At 44.2% G+C, this 16,148-nt stretch overlaps 1 protein-coding gene across 1 annotated transcript in view; it reads left to right on the top strand.

Moving 5' to 3' along the window:
* The first annotated feature begins 1,324 nt into the window (after positions 1-1,324).
* syndig1l (synapse differentiation inducing 1-like) overlaps positions 1,325-16,148 on the top strand; it is a 221,657-nt gene continuing 206,833 nt past the window's right edge. Inside the window, exon 1 of the mRNA XM_059990768.1 lies at positions 1,325-1,445. The gene's annotated coding sequence lies outside the window, so the exon portion shown is untranslated. The remainder of the gene's footprint in view (positions 1,446-16,148) is intronic.

Here is a 16,148-nt window from a genome sequence, read left to right as displayed (position 1 = left end):
ACCAGGATGCTGCCTGGATTAGAGGGTATGAGCTGTAATGAGAGGGTGGACAAACTTGGGCTGTTTTCTCTGTAATGGCAGAGGCTGAAGGGGGATTTGATAGAGGTTTATAAGATTTTGAGAGGCTTAGATAGAGTTGACAGACAGTATCTTTTTCCCCAGGGTTATAATGTCTAATACCAGAAGGTGTGTATTTAAGGTGAAAGGGAGTCATTTCAAAAGATATGTGAGAGGCAAGTTTTTTACAGAGTGCTGGATATCTGGAATGTGCTGGTTGGGTTGGTGATAGAGCAGATATATTAGAAAAACTTAAGAGATGTTTAGAGAAGCACATGAATATGAGGAAAATGGAGGGAAATGCAGACAGAAGGGATGTTTAGTTTTCCATTTGATTACTTATTTGGTTCAACACAACATCGTGGGCCAAAGAACCTGTTCCTGTGCTGTACTGTTCTATGTTCTAATTTTATTCACCTTACACACCTACATGGATTAGGAATTTGCTGTGGTGTTGGTCAGGGTGTGACATGTAACAAAAAGCAACATTTAATAATTATAAAGAATAAAGAGTTATTTAAAAATGAATGATATTTTAACTAATATAGTAGGTGTAAAAAGGACAGCTATGAATAAAATATGCATAAATAAACGAATAACAATATGAATTTACAATGTAAACAGCACTATAAGAAAGGTTTGAAGTCTCTACGGTGCAGTGAAGTGACGGGGGTAATTAACAGAGCTAACGAGACGGGGGGGGGGGCTAACTGGATTTTTTTTATTCTTAACGCGTCAAGAATTAAAGAAAACATGAAGGGGGCGTGTATTTTTGACCAAGAGTGTTAGGGAGAAACAAAATTGATATTAAAATGTAGGGATTTTTTTTAAAAAGGAAATCCAGGCCAGAAAATTCCCAAAAGAAAAAGTGAACGGGGAAGAGAACGAGCAACGTTGAAGTGTTGCTCCGCAGACGATTAGTATGCGGCTCACAGCTCGGTCTCCGCTCCAGAGCAGAGGGAGGAGAGTACAGTGAGAGGCAGACTGAGCGCTGGGGAGCGACGGAAAATTATGTGAGCTAGCCCGGCGCCGTAAATACACACACACTCACACGCCCGCCACCTGTGCATCCATAGAATTGCCCCACCGAAGTCGCTCGGGTCACCGAGCTGAAGCCAGCTCTTGTCTTGATTGCTTGGGTTTTCAGCGAAGCTCAACTGGGAAACTGAACCGACTGCCGGCAGCGTGCGGCTAGATCTACAAGTGATTCTTTAAACACCTCAAGCGCTTTAATAGGCTTTTTTTTCCCTGAGATTGCCACTGCTTACGGAACCACCCCAGCCTTCGGGGACTTGTCTGCCGGGCTCCTGGCGGGTGCAGGCAAACAGATGCCTCGATGTGCCTGTCCTACACAACTTTACTGCCGATGGCTTGTGGTTAGGGTGCAGGTAAGGGAAACACCGATCCTCGGAGCCGGACCACTCCTGGCGCGGTTTCAGTGGTGGGGAGGGGAAGAAGGTGAGAAGCTCGGTCGCCGCAACTACTATTGTTTTGTACTTGTCTTGTACGGCCAAGATGGTAATTTAGTGCCACTGACGCGATGCTGGTGTGAGAAGCCTCAGTCTTTCCGCGGCATAGCAGTGGATCTGAACCCAGTACTACACTCCGCGGATGCTGAAGTTGTCTGTGAAAGGGGGATTTGATCAGCTGTTGGGGGGTTAGATACACTGTTAGATTCTGTCATTGCGCGGACAGAGAGTTCACACACACAGGTGCGAGAGGTCGTTAAAAGAGACACTGCAGCGTAAAACAAAATCAAGATCGATTCCGTTCAAATGTGCTCCAGAACCTTCATGAGGGCAATTCGGGGAGGTACTTAAAATAAAAACGAGTCCCGTTGCACTTTCGGCCCGCAGGTTACCTTCTTGCCCACCGGTCTGACGTGCTAACGAGTCGATTCTTCTCCGGAGAAAGTGAGAAAACAATCTGCAGATCCCGCCTGAAAATGGGTTCGGTTTATTTGTACCTTGTGTGTACTTAATGATAAAGAGAGTCCTTGGGCAAACACGTTGCAGCCTCATTAGGTCTCGCATTGATTGGAATGTGAATTACAATAATCGTCTCGAACGTGGCTTCTGGTGTGCTCTCCCTCCTGGGGACTAGCAATTATACAAAATTATCCCCGCCGTTGGTTAACTTAGTCTTAAAACTAGACAGGATATGATAACATCATTGTCATTTTTTTTTCAATTAGCGTCGTCTATGTTCATTTACTTTCTCCTGGAGAGTCTTTGCAGCTGAAGTCGCACTCGGTGTGTGCCCCCCTACCGAGCCGTTACTATTTCTCTATAGAGCGCTCGCAGTCACTGGGCTGTTCGACTGAGAAAGGCACCACAATTCAGTTTTTCGCCGCCCACCCCAACCTCTCCCTGAGTGGTTAGTTGCACGGGGAGTGTGATACCTGAGCAATATCACAGGCGATTGGGTCTCGGATACAAGACAGGATAGTTGGGTGCGCAAAAGACTTCCTAAATTCACACGAAATAAGCACAAAGGACTGTAACGCGCTGGTTAGTGAGGAGAAGTGATAGCTCAATTTCTAAAAAAAAATTTACTCTGAGGGAGAAAACAAGCCCCGTGGACCACGACATCGAACTTTACGTTGCGATGCGCCCGTCTTACGCCGTCGCTGTAAGGTCGGTGTTAGACTGCTCTCCCATGTCAGTATGCGAACATCCTCTCGCATCACCCAGCCCATACTCTGAATGTCGACTTTCCCATTCACGACAAACGGGTCCTCCGCCCTTGGGAGTATTGGTGAGGAGTGAACCGAGGTTACACGGGGGATTGGAGCGGTCACGGGTACAATTAAAGAGATGTTTTGTTTAGTCGATGCAGCGAACACGAGAGGCTAAGGACAGAAGCAATGGATGGTCAAGTGCAGATTTGCATCACCACTCTGGAAAAAGGTCAATAGGCCGTTTAATTTGAGTATTCCGAAGGCAAGTTTAATGCAATCTTTGACAATTTCACTGAAGCATAGGAAGGTATGGACCTTACACTTCACACCTGCCAGACAACCTATTTCCATTGTACAACACTTGCTCAAGTCCATCACGCCTGGTAGGGCGTAGGTCACCGGCAACAGCTCACCAGAGCCCACTGTCACGTGTCCCTCTTTCAAGTGTGGCCCATTATCTTGGTGTCAGCTTTAAGGTCACACTGCCAGGTGTTCTTTGGCTAGCCTCTCTTACATTCTATGTTCCAATGGTGTCAACCCAGGATGATAGAAGGTTGATCAGCCCTGTGGCTTTCACCACATGACTTCATATGTCTACTGGGAGAAGCTCTTTCCTCTCCCAGGACTGAGGTATTTGGAGCTTCTGTCGGTGTCTCTGTAGTTATGGGTTTTTAATGGGATGGGGTTGCTAACCCCATCTCCAACCCTCCACCTTTCACAGCTGGGCTTGGGACTGTCCATACTGACAATAAATCCAGGATGAAGCCCTAGAAGACTTGTATCTTGGGAGCCGCCTCTCAGCAAAAGCAGTAATCTGTCAGGAAATGTAGAGGAGGCTTGCCCTCAGCCAGGGCGAGTGAAGGCTAGAGAAGCAACTAATTGAGGCTGGCTGGTTTGATGAGTGGACAAGAACTGTAGAAAAGAACTGGGGTTAAATAGGTCGCAGGCGATGAGTCTAGAATGAGCAGTTACTCAATTCTATTAGCATGGTGGAGTCTGGGAGATGCCTACAGGGGTGTGCATGAATTCCATGATGAAAGTCACCTTCGCCTCTGGGTATCTAAGCAAACAATGCTTGAATCAACCTCTCAAAACAGGCACTAAAATCATGGTCTACCAGCAACAGTGAATACTGCTGTCCTGCAGACTTCTGGGATGTGGACTGCCTACGGCAGGCTCCTCAGTGCACTGCAAAATACCATCAATGCCGCTTCTGCAAAATCCTCCAAATCTCCCCGTGTTGGCGTCCTCTCTTGGGAGAACATCCTTGGCACTGAGGCTGTCTTGCATCCAGCCAGCTGCACTGCGCAGGCCATGTTGTTTGGCATCAGACTCCACTCTGAGTCTTTCACAGGAAGAGACTACCAGATGGGCTGAGCAAAGATTCAAAGACCCTTCCAAACCTGATAAGAAAATATAGCATCCCTAATAAGATAAGTTTGGTGGATGATTTTATAGAGAGCACGAAGGATGTGTAAGCATATGTAGCTTCTCTTACTGTTGGCTGTTATGGAGATACTTTGGTCCTGCGCACACAGAATACTGAAGACTGTGAGCCCTATGCTGGGAATGGGATTCATATAAGATAGGTATTTCCTGTATGACTATCACACTGACTCGTGTAGAGCCATGATTCATGAAGATGACAGAGCAGCCAGTTTTACTGTCTCCCTTTCTCAGTGCAGGTTTCCTGCACACCCCAAAGACATTTATTTAGAGATAGAGCACAGTACAGGCCCTCCCAGCCTCATAAGCTGGTGCTGCCTAATTGCACCCATGTGATCAATTAACTTTGGAAACCAGAGCGTCCAGAGGAAATCCACGCAGTTGTGGGGAGACTGTGCAAACTCCTTACAGAGAACAGCTGGAAGTGAACCTGGGTCACTGGCGCTATAAGGTTAGGCTAACCACTACTCTACCACACGTTGCCAGGTCGCTCCAAGTTGCTCCAAATGTAGACAGATGGCATATAGAGCATTGCAACACAGAAACAGGCCCTTTGCCCTATAATATTGGTGCAAACCTTGATGCCAATTGAAACTAATTCCATCAGTCTGCACATAGTCCATATCCCTCTATACCAATTGTCTTTATTAATTTATTGAGGTGCAATGTGGGATTTGAACCTTGCTATTCAGCAATCCCCCAATTTAACGCTAGCCTAATTATGGGAACATTTACAATGACCTATTGACCTACCAACCAGTATGTCTTTGGACTATGGGAGGAAACTGGAGCACCCAGCTTATCTGCCTGTCTCAGTCTTGCTTAAGTACCCCTATCCTGTCTTCCAACTTTACCCCTTGCAAAGTGATCCAGTCACTGGGTAGGACTGGGCAAAGTTGAATAAGTTTTAGGGAAATAGGTGGAGGATGGGATTTCTTTGAGAAGTGGCATAGACTGAATTGTCTCCTCAGTAGTAAGAAATAAATGAAATGACTCAGACTGGAGGAAGAACATCTGAGGGTCCACTTGGCCATGAGTGAACCATAGGATAAGACATGGAGGGAGTGCAGCACCTGACAAACTGCCCAGCCACTGCGCCATCCATGGAAGAGTCTGTGTTTCCAACACTAGCATTGCACACCTGAGAATCCAGGGAATTAGAGCGGAGGGTAGTCACGAGGGACTGCCCACAGAGGGGAGGAGAACATTCTAAGCAGGCACAGTGCCCCGTAGAATGTGCTGTTATTGGAGATGATACAGAGGAGGTCCACGAGAATAACTCCAGGAAGGAAGGGGTTCATGAATGACAGACAGACAGATCCCGAGGGAAATTGGGTTTTGTTACAGCCACACCAACCAAGAATAGTGAAGAAATATATCAATATTAAACCATAAATAATTAAATAATAATAAGTTAATCATTAGAAGTGAGGAGTGTTTGATGGCCCTGGGCCCGTAGTCACTGGAGTTTAGAAGAATGAGGTGGATCTCAATGAAACACATCAAATATGGAATTGCAGATTCTGTTGATGCTGGAAATCCACAACACACATAAACTGCTGGAAGAATTCAACAAATCAGGTAGCATCTAACAAGGTCCTGATGAAGAGGCTTGGCCCAAAATGTCGACAGTTTATTCCCGTCCATAAATGTTAGCTGACATATTGAGTTTCTCCAGCATCTTATGTGTATTGAAAGGCCCAGATTAGAGTGAAAATGGAGAGGATGTTTCCAATGTTGGGAGAGTCCAGGATCAGAGGACACAGCCTCCGATTACAAGGATGTCCAGAGTGCAGAGATGAGGAGGGATTTCTTTAGCCAGAGAGCAGAGAATCTGCTGAATTCATTGCCACAGATGAGACCCTTCATCAGGACTGGAAAAAAATAAGGAGTCAGGGAAGGTGGGGGAGGAAAAGGAGACTCACGAGGTGATAGGTGAAATGAAGGTGGGAGGGGGTAGAAAGAGCCGGGAAGTTGATTGGTGAAAGAGGTAGAGGGCCGGAGAAGGGGGAATCTAATAGGAGCGGACAGAAGACCATGCAAGGTAGAAAACGTGTTGTGGGGGGGGGGGGGGGTTGCAGGCAAGGAGATAAGGTGAGAGAGGGAAAAGTTGAAGCGTGGGGGGCATTACCAAAAGTTTGAGAAATCGATGTTCATGCCATCAGGTTGGAGGCTACCCTAACGGAATATAAGGTGTTGCTCCTCCAACCTGAGGATGGCCTCATGGGAGTAAAGGAGGCCATAGGTAGACATATCAGAATGGGAAGAGGAAGTCGAATTAAAATGGATAGCCACTGGGATTCTGGCAGTCGAAGTGCAGGTGCTCGGTGAGGCAGTCTCACAATCTATGTCAGGTCTCACCGAAATACAGGAGGCCCACACTGGGAATGGGTTTGAGAAAGATAACTCAGCCACGATGGAATGGCGGAGTAGATTCGATGGGCCGGACATCCCAATTCTGCTCCTCTGATTCATGTTCTTATGGCAAAACGATGGAAAGCCCCACAACAGACCGCTGAGTTTAAAGTCCATCATGCACAAACCAAATTTTAACTTGAGACCACCAAGCTCTAAACTGTTTTATTTTCATTTTGGTGTGGGGAGGCAGGTCACAGTAACCATGTTTTTGGAGAATGTTCTGAGAAAGAAAAGGGATGGATAACACCGTGCTAAAAAAAAGGACTGGTTAAACTAAAGATTTTTTTTTAAAGCAGTCTCAGTCGGCCGCGCTTGCCTGGAGCTGTGTGCACTGTTTCTGAGTTGGGAAGGTGATGAACGAGTTAATGCTTGGTTGACCAGTTGTGAAACCCACATATCAGAGTGGGGGGTCTCGACCGAAACGTCCGCAGCTTCTCGCCTCCACTCTCACCCGACGCTGCTCGACATGCTGAGTTCTCCCAGCAGTTAAGTTTGTTGGTGGATCAGAGTATTCATCCTAGAATGAGTGCAAGGTTTTAAAGTCTACTGCCCGTGATGAAAATTGCACATCAAGTGTTAAGTGCAGTGTTTGGTGGGAGGGTTGAGGCGGTGAATGGTTGCTATATTAATGGTTGCACAGTGAACATGCTACTTCAGAATGAAAATCATTATGTGAAGCACATTGAGGCATTTAAATATAATGAGCTGCTTTCTGAATACATTATTTTTACTACCTGCTATTTGATATTACCGATAATAAATCCACTTCCATTGCCATTATGCTTGTAATTTCAAATTCTGAAGTTTACCAGTTATGTAACTTAGGCAAGACCTCATTATTTCGTACTCGCGAGACTCAAGAACAAAGGGAGTGAACCCTGTTGTAATCCACTTCCGAGTTCCCTCCTGACCTAAATCGAGACCTCACCGAGTTGCACTCTATTTGTGGACGCAGCTGCTGTATGGCTGTTCCCAGTCCTCCTCCAACCCATCCCGAGCCACAGGACAGACATAACCTTTTTCCCACTCATCTTGCTCCGCCGTATAGAAGTTGATTTAAACTAAGCCTGTGTTGCAGGTATCCTGGCCATATCAAAAGCCGATACTACGATGCACATTGCGTACCACGGTTTTTGAGATGCAGGCGCCTTCTATCCGGCAGTCGTTTACTTAATGTACAGTAGATGTGAACAACTGGCTCAGCAACCAGCCTACTCTCATCACCTTTCAAAACTTGTCTCAACTTAGTCAGCCTTTTGGAAATAAACTAATGCCACAGTAAAAATACTGAGTTGTCTTCACTCCTGCATTCACCCATGCTGGGACTGTCTCCTGCCATATGCATCAGTTCCCAGTCACGTATAAAACCAAAAGACGCAGGGGTAAGTTGAGGCCATTCAGCCCATTGAGTCTGTTCCACCATTCCATCATGGCTGATCCTGGATCCCACTCAACCCCATACCCCTTCTCGCCATATCCTTTAATACCCCGACCAATAGGAAACCATCAACTTCTGCCTTAAATATACGCACAAACATGGACTCCACTGCAGTCTGTGGCAGAGCATTCCACAGATTCAGCACTTTCTGGCTAAAAAAAAATCCTCCTTACCTCTCTTCAAAAAGGTCGCCCCCCTCAATTCTGAGGCTGTGCCCTCTAGTTCTGGATATCCCCACCTTAGGAAAGATCCTCTCCACATCCACCTATCTGGACCTTTCAACATTCAGGAGGTTTCAATGAATCCCGGTGAGTACAGGTCTAAAGGTGCAAAACACTCCTCATATGTTAACCCCTTCATTCCCAGAATCATCTTTGAGAACCTCCTCTGGACTCTCTCCAATGACAACACATCCTTTCTGAGATACAAAACCGTCGACAATACTGACCTGACTAGTGACTAAAGCTTTGGCATTATCTCTTTATTTTTATATTCTATTCCCCTTGAAATGAATGCCAACATCGTATTTGCCTTCTTTACCACAGACTCAACCAGTAAATTAACCTTCTGTCACTCTTGCTCGAGGACTCCTGTTCCTTTGCACCTCTGATGTTTGAACCTTCTCCCCACTTAGACAATAGTCTGTGCTAGTGTTCCTTTTACCAAAGTGTATTAACATACATTTCCCAACACTGTATTCCACCTGCTACTTTTTTGCCCATTCTTCCAGTTTGTCTAAGTCCTGCTGTAATCACATTGCTTCCTTAGCACTACCTACCCCTCCACCTGTTTTTGCATCATCTGCAAACTTTGCCACAAAGCCATCAATTCATTATCCAAATCATTGACAAACAATGTGAAAAGTAGTAGTTCCAATACTGACATCACTAATCACTGGCAGCCAACCAGAAAAGGCTGCCTTTATTCCTCTCAATGCCTTCTGCCTGTCAGCCAGTATCTTTCCTATAATGCCAAAGGGTTTTATCTTGTTAACCAGCCTCATATGTGGCACCTTATCCAATGCCTTCTGAAAATCTAAGTAAATAATAACCACTGCCTCTCCTTTGTCCACCCTGCTTGTTACTTCTTTGAAGAACTCTAACAAATTTGTCAGGCAAGATTTTCCTTTACAGAAACCATGCTCACTTTGACTTATTTAATCACTCGTCTCCAAGTACTCTGAAACCTCGCCCTTAACAACAGACTCCAACACTTTCCCAACCACTAAGGTTAGGCTAACTGGCCTATAATTTCCTTTCTTTTGCCTTCCTCCCTTCTTAAAGAGCGGAGTGGCATTTGCAATAATCCAGTTCTCCAGGACCATGCTAGAATCAAGTGATTCTTGAAAGATCATGACTAATGCATCCATTATCTGTTCAGCTCCCTCTCTCAGGACTCTGGGGTGTAGTCCATCTGGCCCAGGTGACTTATCCACCTTAAGACCTTTGAGTTTGCCTAACACTTTTTCTTTTGTAATAGCAATGGCCCTCACTCCTGCTCCCTGACACTCACGGACCTCTGACACACTGCTAGAGTCTTCCACAGTGAAGGCTGATGCAAAGTACTCATTACGTTCATCTGACATTTCTTTGTCCCCCGTTAGTACCTCACCAGCATCATTTTCCAGTGGTCCAATATCAACTCTCACTTCCCTTTTACTCTTTATATAACTGAAAAAACCTTTGGTATCCTGCTTCATATTATTGGCTAGTTATGTGACTGATGCTTCCTCTGGATCATTGTTAACGTATACCCTCTCATAGAGCAATGCAACTCAAAAACTTGTCCATGCCAACAAGATGCCAAAATAAGCTAGTGGCCTTTTCCCGCATTTGTCCTAAACTTAACCTTTCTTATCTATGTACTTGTCAAAGGGTCTTTTAAATGTGGTTAATGTACCTGCCTCCAATCACTTCCTCTGGCAGCTTGCTCCACATATTTACCACTCTCTTCATGAATAAGTCAACTCAAAGGTTCCTGTTAATTTTTTCCCCACTCACCTTAGACTTACACCCTCTGGTTTCTTAAACCCTTTCCCTGGGAGAAAGATTGTATGTCCACTCTATCATTGGTGCTCAGGATATTATACTCTTCTATAAGGTCACTGCTCAGACTCGTACGATCCAACGAATGAGGTCCTTCATTAGTAGATTGAGGAGATTTGGTATATCACTGTAGACTCCTAATAAAGGAATACAAATTTCAACAGATGTACCCCAGAGAGTATTTTGACTGGTTCTATCACTGTATAACGTGGAGGCTCCAATATAATATATCCTTGGGCTTGTGCTGGGAGCTGGAGAGTGTTGGGCTCTGAGGTTTCTAGACCACCTGAATTGTTCAGGTTAATTGTTGTCTTAATGAAAGTCATTTATCCCTGGTGCTTTCTGTTTAATCTTGTTTGGTTTATGTTGATTGTTAAGTTTTTCTGCAATCTGTGATTATTTAAGCAAACTCCCGATCAGTACTTACCGCGGAGCCCAAGCTTTCAGAATGTTAAGTCTCACGGTGTCGCTCTGCCAAGCCACTGATGTTTTATTGGAGCTCTTATGATTAAGCCCCAGTTGGCATCTCCTCATGGGAGCCTGTCTTCCCTCCATACGAGTTCAGCTTTTGCCAGCATGCACCCCGGCACAGAGAAAGAGCTGCAGAGGATTGTAGACTGACCCAGTTTCATCATGGGCACTAACCTCCTCACCATCAAGGACACATTCAAAAAGTGGTGCCTCAAAAAGGCAGCATCCACCATTTCGGACCCTCACTATCTGGGAGGAGATACTGGAGCCTGAGGATGAACAGCTTCTTCTCCTCCAGATTTCTGAATGGTCCATGAATATGAACACTAACTCACTATTCCTAGTTTGCACTAGCTATCCATTTTTTTTATGCTAACTTTATTTTTGCATGCTATCCATACAGTTCATCTAAAACACAATTACATTGAGGTAGTACGAAGTGAAAAGCAACTACAGAATTTTTTTGGGTGATAATGTAGAAGAATAGGGTTGAGAAGGATAATAAATTTGCCAAAATGGTATGGAGGAGCAGACACAATGGTCCGAATTACCTAATTCTGCTTCTGTGTTTTATGGTCTTATGGTATAATGTTACAGTTATGGAGACACTGTAGTGCAGGTAACCAATAAGGTCTAAGGACCACAGTGAAGTAGATTGCGAGATCAAAAGTTCATCTTTATCATTAGGATGCAGGATGAGGACCAGTGACCGATGAGAGGGTGAGTTCTTGGGTCAGAGGTCTAGGCGGGGCAGAGGCACCAGGTCATTCGGTAAATCCAGTAGCATGAGGTCAGTCAGCTGATCTGGAGATTCGAGGTCGATCTGGATGTCAGGCTTCAGTGAGTCCAGACGTCAGGTTGGAAGGTGCCAAGATCGAAGACCTGCGATCCCAAGGTCAAGGGCTGTGATCTGTAAGATCTAAGTATGTGGGCCAGTGATCCCCAATGGACAGGTCAGCGGTACGAAGAGGAATGTTTTGTCGTTGTTGTGTCTGCTTTCTTATCTAATTCACTGTGTGGTGTTCTGCTGAGCATTGAGGGCAATATGTTGGCACTGGAAGTGAAGCGACAGCTGCGGGCTGCCCCCATCCCATCCTTAGACTGTGTTGGCTGCTAACGCAAACGGCACATTTGACTCCATGTTTCGACGCACATATATCTAATCTAAAGAGGTCAGTTCAATAGTTTGATAACGGTGATAGAAGCTATCCGCAAGCTGGGTGATTCATTTTTTGTTCTAAGCTTTTATATCTTCTGGCGGATGGAAGGGGGCAAAAAGGAAAACAATTAGGATGGTTACATTGCTGATTACAAGGCAATGGGAAGTATAAGTACTTCATGGGTGGAAATGCTTTTAAGATTTTCATGATGGGTTGAGCTGTATCTGTGTTCTGTGATTTCTAGCAGTCTCGAGCTGAATATTTGCCTACTAATCCGTGATGCTTCTGCATGGGATGAGTTCCATGGCGCACCAACAGGGACATAATGAATTTTCTTAGCTTTCTGAGGAACTAGAGGTGCTGGTGTGCTTTCCGGGCCATAGCAACCTGATGGTTTGACTAAGACAAGCGATTGGTGATATTTACACCTTGGAACTTGAAGCTCTTAACCGTTGCCGCCACAGCTGCATTGACACATAGAAGGATGTGCGCTCTGCCCTGTCTCGGAAAGTCAATAACCTGCTCTTTTGTTTTGCCTACGTTGAGGGAAAGGTTGGCATCATGTCACCATGCCACTATGTTCTCTGTCTCCTTCCTGTACTCCTGCGCCTCATTATTTGAGATCCAACCCCCTATACTGGTGTCATCTGAGAACTTGTAGATGGAGTAGGAGAAGAATCTGGCATACAATCATGAGTGTTTTGGGAATAAAGCAAGGGGTTGTGGATTCAGCCTTGTGAGTATAATCATCTTCTTCCATTCATTAAAAGCTTCCAGTATTGAGCGAAGGACTGTGATCTTGGAAACTATAGACTGGTAGCCCCGACATCGGTAGTGGGTGAGGTATTGGACGTCATTCTATGTGAACAGATATGAAAGTATTTGGATAGACAGGGATTGATTAGGAATAGTCAAATGGATTTCTGCGTAGCAGGTCATGTCTATCCAAAGATACAGAGTTTTTCAAGGCAGTTACTAGGAAAGTTGATGAAAGCAGTGCAGTGGACTTTAGCAAGGCATTTGACAAGGTCCCATCTGGGAAGTTGGTCAAGAAGGTTGATTAAATTAGGCATTGACTTCGCAGGATAAGCCAGAGAGTGGTAGTAGAAGGTTGTCTCTCTGACTGGAGGCCTGTGATTATTGGTGTGCCACAGGGATCAGTGCTGGGTCCATTGTTGTTTCTGATCTAGCTCAACGATTTGGATGATAATGTGATAAACTGGATCAGCAAATTGCAGATGACATCAAGATTGGGGGTGTAGTGGACAGTGAGGAAGATTATCAGACCTTGCAGTGGGATCTGAACCAGCTGGGAAATGGGTTGAAAAATGGCAGATGGAATTTAATGCGGACAAGTGTGAGGTGTTGCACTTTAGGAGGACAAATCAAGGTAGGATTTACTGTACATAGTGAGCAGTAGGGCTCTGAGAATTGCAGTAGAACAGAGGGATCTTGGAATATAGATCCATAATTCCTTAGAAGTGGCATCCTAGGTAAAAAGGGTCATAAAGAAAACTTCTGGCACATTTGCTTTCATAAGTTAATGTATTGAGTACAGGAGTTAAGCTGTTATGCTGATTGTATATGATATTGATAAGGGCTAATTTGGAGTATTGTGTGTAGTTTTCATCACCTACTTACAGGAAAGATGTCAATAAGATTGAAATACTGCAGAGAAAATTTACGAGGATGTTGCTAGAACTAGGGGATCTGAGTTATAGGGAAAGATTGAACAGGTTAGAAATTTACTCCCGGCAGCATAGAAGAGTGAGGGATGATTTAATAGAGGTATACAAAATTATGAGAGGTGTAGACAAGGTAAATGCAAGCAGGCCTTTTCCACTGAGGTTGGGTGAAACTAGAACATGGGTTAAGGGTGAAATGTTTAAAGGGAACGAGAGGGGAAACATCTTCACTCAGAGGGTGGAATGAACTGCCAGTGGAAATAGTGAATGTGGGTTTGATTTCAACATTTAAGAGAAATTGCAATAGGTACGTGGATAGGAGGTGTGGAGGGCTGTGGTCCAGGTGCAGGTTAATAGGACTAGGCAGATTAATAGTCTGGCACAGACTAGATTGTCTGTTTCTGTGCTGTAATGTTCTGGAACTCTGTCTCCTGGGTTTAGATGAGACAGTAGGCACACCTTTGCTTCCTCCTGAGTTGAGAATATTTCTATGTGTATTTTTGCACCTCTCCTAGACAGTTTGAGCTATGAGAAGAAATCCATTAAAAATGTGTTAAGCATGAATTAGTTCAATGACCTTTACTTAACCTGACCACAAAATGCAAACAGTTCATGTTACTCTTGAAGCATAAATGAGGCATACATTAATAGCATTTGATCAATGTGCAGTGAATGTGCGATTGAGATGAGTTTGAAAGGTAATGTAATGAGTAAACTGCCACATTACTTTGCAAACAGTCCTGAGTAAACTTACTTTCCTAATGAATAATCCAAATGTAAATTAAGATAATGAAGCAAATAAGAGAGGGATGTAAAATAAATGTTGGAGCTGCATTACTGATGAGGGAAAATTGCTGTGATTAGGGAGGACATTTGTTTGTTTATTTAGAGGTGCAGTGTAGAACAGGCTCTTCCCGTCCCATGAGCCCCACGGCCAAGTAGTCCGCCCAATTACAGTGACCAATTAACCCATTGACCGGTATGTCTTGGGACTGTAGGTGGAAACTGGAGCAATTGCAGGAAACCCATGTACTCACTGGAAGGACATACCAACTCCGTGCAGATGCTGTTCGAATTGAACTCCAAACTGACTGGGACTCAGTGCCAGGGATTGAGATGGGTCAGAACTTGCAGGTGCATCCTGAAGTGTTTCAGTTGCTAATCCAATTAGGGATGGGCCTTTTCTAGGCCTTGACTGGAGAATGAGTCTGGCCAGGTGATTGAAGTTTCAGTAGGGGATCATAAGTTTTAAAAATGTTATAGAGAAGGGTAAGCTGGGTCTTCAGGTGAATGTACTAAACTGGGAGAAGGTTATTTACACTGTAGTAGACAGGAACTGTGTAAGGTAGATTTGGAGAGGCAGTTTGAGTGTAAATCCATGTCTGACCTATGGAAAACTTTTAAGGACTAGCTGGATAGAGTTTCAACCACAGCAAATCAAATTTCACTTTACTCTCTTCCTGTGACCTTTTGCATTTCCCATACCTGGCTCATTCCTGATCACCCCCGCGGCATGGGAAGCCACAAGCCTCATCATCCATTCTTGTTTTCCTTCCCCTTTGAGTTTGTTTTCATTTGAAAAGGAGAAGGCTGAGGGTTGAACTGATTGGGGAGTACAGAATTCCGAAGGTAGATAATGAGAAGCTCTTCCCTTCAATGGAGTTGTCTATGACCTGAGAACTATGGATTAATGTAATCGATCCTTGGGTTGTGCTGATTATTAACGCAAATGATGCATTTTACTACATGTTTCAATATATCTATGATAAATAAATGAATCTCTATCTGAATGTGAGTGGTGGACGATTCAAAGAAAGAATTTTTTTTTTGCCTTGAGTGAGTTTGAAACCTAGGACTCACTGATTAGATGCTAAAACAAGTTACCGTCAAGATGTTTAAGAAGTAATTAGATAAGCACTTAAAAGACCATGGCATAGAAAAATATGAACCAAGTGCTGGGAAATAGGCTCAGATAAGTACCTTACAGCCAGGAGACATGCTGTCTACTTACTGAATTTGATCTTCATTGTGCTTTTCCTTCAAATTTCTTTCAAAGAAGGGTTGTTTGCTGTTATAATTCAACTTATTTTATTGAAAAAAGTAACTAAATTAGATTGAAAAGGGCTTCTAGTTTTGCAGTTATCTCACCCACCTAGAGCCCTGGATGTTAGAAACTAGGATATCTATTATTCATGTAAGCAATAATTAGCAATTGACTTTTCTAATTAAATCTGAATGAGAACCAGCTAGCTTTAAAACCATATTCACATTCATTTTACAAAACTGAGCTAATATTAATATCAGTGCTGAAGTGCTTTCAGAAGTGGGTGGTGAAACATATCAACTCCTACCCAAGAAGTGACTTGGATCAGCTTCAATTTGCCTACCAGAGCAAGAGGTCCATAGCAGATGGTTCTTCACTGAACCCTGGAACATCTGGACAACAAAGATGCAAACATCAGGATGCTTTTGTTGACTCCAGCTCAGCATTCACTACCATCATCCCCTCTAAACTAATCAATAGGCTCCTAGGCCTTGGTCTCAATACTTCCTTGTGTAACTGGATCCTCAATTTCCTCACTTACAGACCCCAGTCAGTTAAGATTGGCAGCAACGTCTCCTCCACGATCTCCATCAGCACGGGTGCACCACTTCTTATGTGCTTAGCCTTCTGCTCTGTTTGCTTTATGCTTATGACTGTGTGGCTAAGTACAGCTCCAATGCCATGTTCATTCTGATGCCATCACT

Source organism: Hypanus sabinus, chromosome 2 (assembly GCF_030144855.1).
Source record: "Hypanus sabinus isolate sHypSab1 chromosome 2, sHypSab1.hap1, whole genome shotgun sequence".
Classification (NCBI taxonomy): Eukaryota; Metazoa; Chordata; class Chondrichthyes; order Myliobatiformes; family Dasyatidae; genus Hypanus; species Hypanus sabinus.
Note: the sequence above shows the minus strand (reverse complement) of the source record. Positions and strands in the feature narration are given on the sequence as shown.